Below are 6,959 nucleotides of genomic sequence, written 5' to 3' on the forward strand. Positions count from 1 at the left end.
ACTTCTGGAAAACAGGCACTCCTACGTACAAGCAGCATGAGCATTTACACATCCCAACCTCACCGCCAAATTCACGCAGCTTTTCAGAGAAGACCTGGATCCCAGACAAGCCTTTTCTCTGAAGAGTCCCTGGTGCTAATGACAATTCTGATTGGGACCTCTGCAAATAAAGCCCAAGTAGCAATTTGTGCTACCCAGAACAGCAAGGACATCACACCTTATATCGGGAACAGATACACAGAACGGTAACCAATACTCAGCATCCAAAAAATGCATTTTGTACCAGAACTGCCAGATCTCTAAACTGCTTCTGCAATTACCCAGATTGAAAAAAAAAAAAAAAATTCACAAGCACCACACCAAGGGATACAACTTCGACCCAGAATCCACGGATTCCCTCGATGATGGCACTTCTGTGTTCTAGACGCAGCTTCCGCCTCTGGCAGTTCTTGTGTTTCAGGCGAGCGCGGGCCCTTTGGGCTTTCTTATTCACAAAATCCAGCTCCAGCTGCAGGGCCGTCAGGGCCTCCAGTGTGGGCTGATCCCTGGGGGCTCTGGGGCTTGGATGTTCCTGGCCCTGCTCCTGCGAGGACACCTGCTCCTGCTCCTCATAGGCCACCACCGCCACCTCCTCCATGATGTCTAACACCAGCAGCTGGAACTCCTGCCCGAATCCCGCCAACTCTCCCTCCTCCAGGGCTGCACCTTTCCCTACCGCCTCCACCCAGAAGAGGGCGGCCTCTTCGCCTGGTGCACTACCTGCGCCCTGCATTGCCTCTGCCGCCCCCACCGCGCTGGTAGGCCCCAGGGTCCCTCCCTCGAGAAGACCCGGGCTCACAACTAAGACCCAGGATCCCGGGGTGCTGCCGCCTTCCTCTGGCCCCGTCTCACTCTCTATGGTGTTCTGGCCGTAGCCCAGAGCCACAAAGAAGCTGGACGTGAGAGCACAGCTGGTGGCCGGCAAAGCCCGCCAACCAGCCGCAGTCTATGTGGCACAACCAACTGGTTACTTGCCCACAGCCAATGAGCAGGGAAAGGGAGACAGGCATGCGCAGAACCGTGTGCCACCACGCACGGGTAATATGGTGGCGGGAAGGAGCTGAACTCTATACCTTGACCTCCAGACCTCATCACAGAACCAATCAAATGGAGTCAAAAGGCGTTCATTCACGGGACACACCCCTTGGAATTCTGGGCACGCAGGGGCCCAACTTGGCTCAGTGCACAGTGCGCCGGTCCACACAAGCCGTTTGCCTGACCAACAGTATAGATGTGCCAGACCAGCGACTGGGCAAGCCAGGCCAGCTGGAGTCGAAGGCAAGGAATCTGAAGGTGACACTGCAGCCACCGTCAAGCTTGAAATTGCCACTGGGGAAGCGGGCGACTCTGTGTGCTCAGGGGTTCACACAGGTGACACAAGGTTCGTGGGTACGTCAGGGACACAGGTGCTCACCTTGGATCTAAACGGCAAGCCACGGGCAGAGCGTGGGTGGGTTTGGTGGGGGGTGCGGATCGGCGGGGGAGGCGCTGTTACCGCTGACCTCACCAAAGTTCACCGCCTGCAGAGTCCGTCCCTAACCGTGTGCCTTAGGCTTGAGCAGTGTCAGGAATGCAGCCATACTCTGAGGATGAAGCAGCACACTTTCCTTTGCTCGCTCTTTGGGCCCCACAATGCAGCCTCAAGCCAAACCACCCTGGAGCCCCTGGCCTGCTGTCTGTCAGCTCTTGGCCTTTCCCCTGGCCCACGGCTTAAAGCAGGCACCCCAGCGGCTAAGGATGTGCTCCTGCGGATGCAATTCCCAGAGAAGCAGAGCTCCTCCTGCAAGTGTTTCAAGTGGAGTAAAGTGCTCCTCCTGACCATTGCTTATTCTCTTCCTCTCGGCCACATAGCTAACGTGGGCACACTCACGTTAAGTGCCTGGATAGATGCAATGCTCACACTCTGCCTCCTAGGATGTCTGGTGTTTCACACTGAGCACCTACATTAGGCCACACACACACACACACACACACACAGGAACAGGTGACACAAGCACATATGTGTACACACACACATGTAACACACAGGGACACAAATGCAAACAGGTGTTTCAGAGACGGAAGAACCAATGGTTTACATGAAATGCAGAGATTTCCTTATTTCTCATAGGGAAATGTTCATTCTGATTATCAGATGTGAAATATAGAGAAGTTCAAGTTTCATGAAGGAAAATTAGTGCCTAGATTTTGATGCAGTTAATACAGAGATCTCCCTATTTCATGGTGGACAGTCATTGTTTTCTATGTAAGAAATACAAAGAATTAAGTATTTCATGAAGAAACAGTGGTGCCCAGAATTTCTTTTTTTTTTTTTTTTAATTTTTAAAAATTTATTTTTTATTGAGGTAACTTTAGTTTATAAGGTTCATGTATAACATGGATGGAATATTTGCTTTTTTTTACCTTTTTTTTTTTAGAAATTTATTTATTTTAGTTGGGGGCTAATTACTTTACAATATTGTAATAGTTTTTGCCATACATTGACATGAATCAGCCATGGGTTTACATGTGTTCCCCTTCCTGGACCCCCCACCCACCTCCCTCCGCATTCCATCCCTCTGGATCATCCCATTGCCCCGGCCCTGAGCCCTTGTCACATGCATCGAACATGGAATGGTGTTCTGTTTCACATTGGAACTGGAGGAATCAATCTGCCTGACTTCAGGCTCTACTACAAAGCCACAGTCATCAAGACAGCATGGTACTGGCACAAAGATAGAAATATAGATCAATGGAACAAAATAGAAAGCCCAGAGATAAACCCACGCACATATGGACACCTTATCTTCGACAAAGGAGGCAAGAATATACAATGGAGAAAAGACAATCTCTTTAACAAGTGGTGCTGGGAAAGCTGGTCAACCACTTGTAAAAGAATGAAACTAGAACACTTCCTAACACCGTACACAAAAATAAACTCAAAATGGATTAAAGATCTAAACGTAAGACCAGAAACAATAAAACTCCTAGAGGAAAACATAGCCAGAATTTCTTTTATGAAATAGAATTCCAATTTCCTGTTGGTTCCCATATCTTAATTGCATACTTCATGTCAGTAAAATTTCATTGAGATTTTTACATAGGAAATGGATACAACTTCAGAGGTCAGACAGGAAAGCATATGCTCAACTTTTCATATCTGAACTATCTGGAATTCCCCATTCATGTAGGAAAAAGTGTGCACAGATATCCACATGTGAAACAGACAAGATTCCATATATGATGAAAAAATTATACAAGTAGATTTTCAAACATGAAGTACATATTTCCTATTTCACGTAGAAAAATCTGCACCCATGTTCTCACATGTGAGATAAAGAAAATTACATATTTCATACAGAAAAATCATCTTTCAGATTTTCCTTGGCACGAAGCAGGGAATGCAAAGCAGTGCTCTGGAACAACCCAGAAAAATAGCATAGGAGGGGATGTGGGAGAGGCTCCAGGATGGGTGTGACCCAGATATACTTATGGCTTATTAATGTTGATGCATGGCAGAAACCATCACGATATTGTATAGTAATTAACCTCCAGTTAGCATTTACGAAAATGTTACAGTATGAGAAAAGTGAAAGAACAAGGGGACTCGACTCTGCTCTGTGGTGACCTAAATGGGAAGGAAATCCAAAAACGAGGGGATATGTGTACACCTAAAATGGATTCACTTGGACATACGTACTCAGAAACTAAAGCATCATTGTAATGCAACTATACCCCAATGATAATTGTTTCAATCACCTTACACATCAAGTATAATTCCAGCAGTGAATAAATAAATGGTAGCCTCGTTTGCAATATATATCCATTGAGACATTATTCTAAGTTAAATATTTCAGTTAGAGGAAGAATAAATCTTTTACATCACATGACATTGTGAAGTTGAAATCCCTTCATTATAGAAACAGAGTAGAATGTGGTCCTTGGGCTACTGGAAATGGTCCGTGATGGTCCAAGTTACCAACTTTTAGTCCCAGGTTGAATAAGCTCATCAAGGAAGATACTGTAATAGAGGCAGGGTGGAAAACGGTGCTGCAGACCTCAGCCCAAGACCTTCAGTGGCGTTAGAAACCCCAATACCACCAACAGAAAGCCTCTGAGCAGAGTGTAGTGAGATATATTACAGCCTTCCCATAGAGCCCTCTAGGCCCTTGGGCCTTGGGATGGGGAATGAACTGTGGAGCTTGGGAACAGGCTGTGTCTTGCAGAGTCCCAGAGCCCTTGCTGAAGCCACTGACTGGTCTGGACCAGGTTTGAAAGCAATGGCCAACGTGTTCCATCCCCACCTCCATGACCGAATGGTTGTGGCAATGTGCATGGGTCACAGTCTACAGGACCCAGCTCTCCAACTGGGTAGACTGAGGAGGCTGAGGGTCAGCTACATGCTGGGTACCTGGCTCCCTCATTGAAGGTGGCTGGGCAGTGTATGGGGGCCTTGGTAAGAGGAGGGCACAGAGAACTGAGAATTACCTCTTCCACCTAGGACTGAGCACTGCTGGAAGTAACAAGAGTGGGTGCTAGATGAATGCTCCATGACTAGAAAAACCAGCCTGCACAGGGACCCCTCCCCCCAACCAGGACCATGGAGGGTGAACGTCAAGCTTGGGACCTATCTTTTCAGGAAATAGGGAATAGGGAATAATATTTGCTTCCCTCAAGGTTACAGGAACACAGTTAGCTGACCACCACCTTACTTCAAGAACATAAGATCTGACAGCAAGAAATTTGCAAGAGCTAATCACACCTATCCCTCACCTTTCCTATACATAGCCTTTGCTGAACGCTTTGAGGGAGGTTTTTGTTTTTGTTTTTTCTTTTTTCCATTGCCTTAGGCTTTTATTCATTTTTAATAGAAGCATTTAAAATTGTGAACACTTCTAGACATGCATCTCATGAATTCTGATACGCTGTGTTTTTATTATCACTTAGTTAAAATATTTTCTAATCTTTCTTTTTATTTTTTACCTCTTTTTTAAAATTTATAGCAATTGGAGGCTAATTACTTTACAATAGTGTAGTGGCTTTTGCCATACATTCACATGATACAGCCCTGGGTGTACATGCGTTCCCCATCCCGACCCTCCCATCTCCCTCCCCATCCCATCCCTCAGAGTCATTCATCCCAGTGCACCAGCCCTGAGCACCTTGTCTCACGCATCAAACCTGGACTGGTGATCTATTTCACATACTATACATGTTTCAATGCTATTCTCGCAAATCATCCCACCCTCGCCTTTTCCCGCCGAGTCCAGCAGTCTCTTCTTTACATCTGTGTCTCTTTTGCTGTCTCACATATAGGGTCATCATTACCATCTTTCTAAGTTCCATATATATATATATATGCGTTAATTTACTCTATTGGTGTTTTATCTTTCTGGCTTACTTCGCTCTGTATAATAGGCTCCAGTTTCATCCACCTCATTAGAACTGATTCCAATGCATTCTTTTTAATGGCTGAGTAAAATTCCATTGTGCGTATGGGTCAGAGCCTTCGTCTCCATTCATCTGCCGATGGACATCTAGGTTGCTTCCATGTGCTAGTTATTGTAAACACGGCTGCGATGAACATTGGGGTACACGAGTCGCTTTCGGTTCTGGTTTCCTCGGTGTGTAAGTCCAGCAATGGGATTGCTGGGTCGTGTGGCCATTCTATTTACAGTTTTTAAAGGAATCTTCAGATTTCTTTGTCACTGGGTGCTCTGGACCTTTGGGTGAGAAAGGAGCTGTCGTTGGATGTCACCTAGGCTGTCTAACCAAAGCACTCCTTGCTGGATTGCCCATTTGGTTAGGACATTGAGTGACGTGGAGGAACTATGCAGTCCATATCTTTCTTGGGTTCTTCCAGGCAGCTAGTCTAGCTCCTCGATTTGTTATTGTCAGTAAGGAGTTACGGAGGACTTCCTATCCCCCCAGCACTGTGCAAAGATTGTCCTGGAAGGTTGATAATGTTATCAAACCCATTGTCCAGGGGAAGAAACTGAGGCTCAGAGAGGTAGTCCACCCGTTCAGGGTCACACAACTAATAGAAGCAGAGGAGCAGGATCTGAATTCACCTCCTTTGGGCTCCAGTATCCAAGCAAATGTGGTCATGCTTGTCATTCTTGGGTCCGAACATTAGTTACCAACTGCACCAGCCCTGAGATCCAGAAATCAAACCAGACTGGATTTTTTGATTCTTTCCCTTTGAGCCCTGGAGGAGGTGGATATAGTTCACTCCTGATCCTGCTGGGCTGTTTGTGGCTCTTGCCCTTTTACGATTTTCTCTTCCGTGATCCCACTCATGGTAACCATTGCTCTAGAATGAAGACAATACAGAGTTGATGGGGATTTCCTCTTTTCAAGCTTGTAGGGTAACGGATTATTTACCTACAGATGGATGACGCTCACTATTGGGAGTAGGAAATACAAAGAGGTTAAATGAAATTATTGTTAGAAATAGACTTTTGCCAATTTTTGCTTGTATATGTAGGAAACTCCTGTTGTTTTATCGTTTTTCCTTTTGCTTGAGACATGGAAATGGGTGCCTTTCCTCTGGACTCAGTTACCAGTAGAAAAACAGTAGAAGCACAATGATGGTTGACTCTGCTTCAGGGCAGGGAGCAAGATGGGGGCTGGGCAGCTGGGTGACCTGGAGACAGTGCTCCCCCAACCGAAATGGGACAGTACTTCTCAGCCCCAGCCAGGCTTGAAGCCCTGTGACCGAGAATGGCCAGGTCTTCTGCTCTTTCAGGCAAGCCTAAAATCTTAATTTCTGTGTGAAACTTCCGGGTTTCTGAATTGGCCAGCACATTCTAAGTTAAAAGCGACAAATAACGAAAGATTGGAAAGCATTGGGTCAAATCATTGCTTCCTAAATAACACGTCTGCTTGCCCCACGTGGCTCTTGCGCTGTGAGTTTGCAATCCCTGCTTTAAAGCTTGGCT

This window comes from Giraffa tippelskirchi, chromosome Y (assembly GCF_054371585.1).
Source record: "Giraffa tippelskirchi isolate mGirTip1 chromosome Y, T2T-mGirTip1v1.2.pri, whole genome shotgun sequence".
Lineage (NCBI taxonomy): Eukaryota > Metazoa > Chordata > Mammalia > Artiodactyla > Giraffidae > Giraffa > Giraffa tippelskirchi.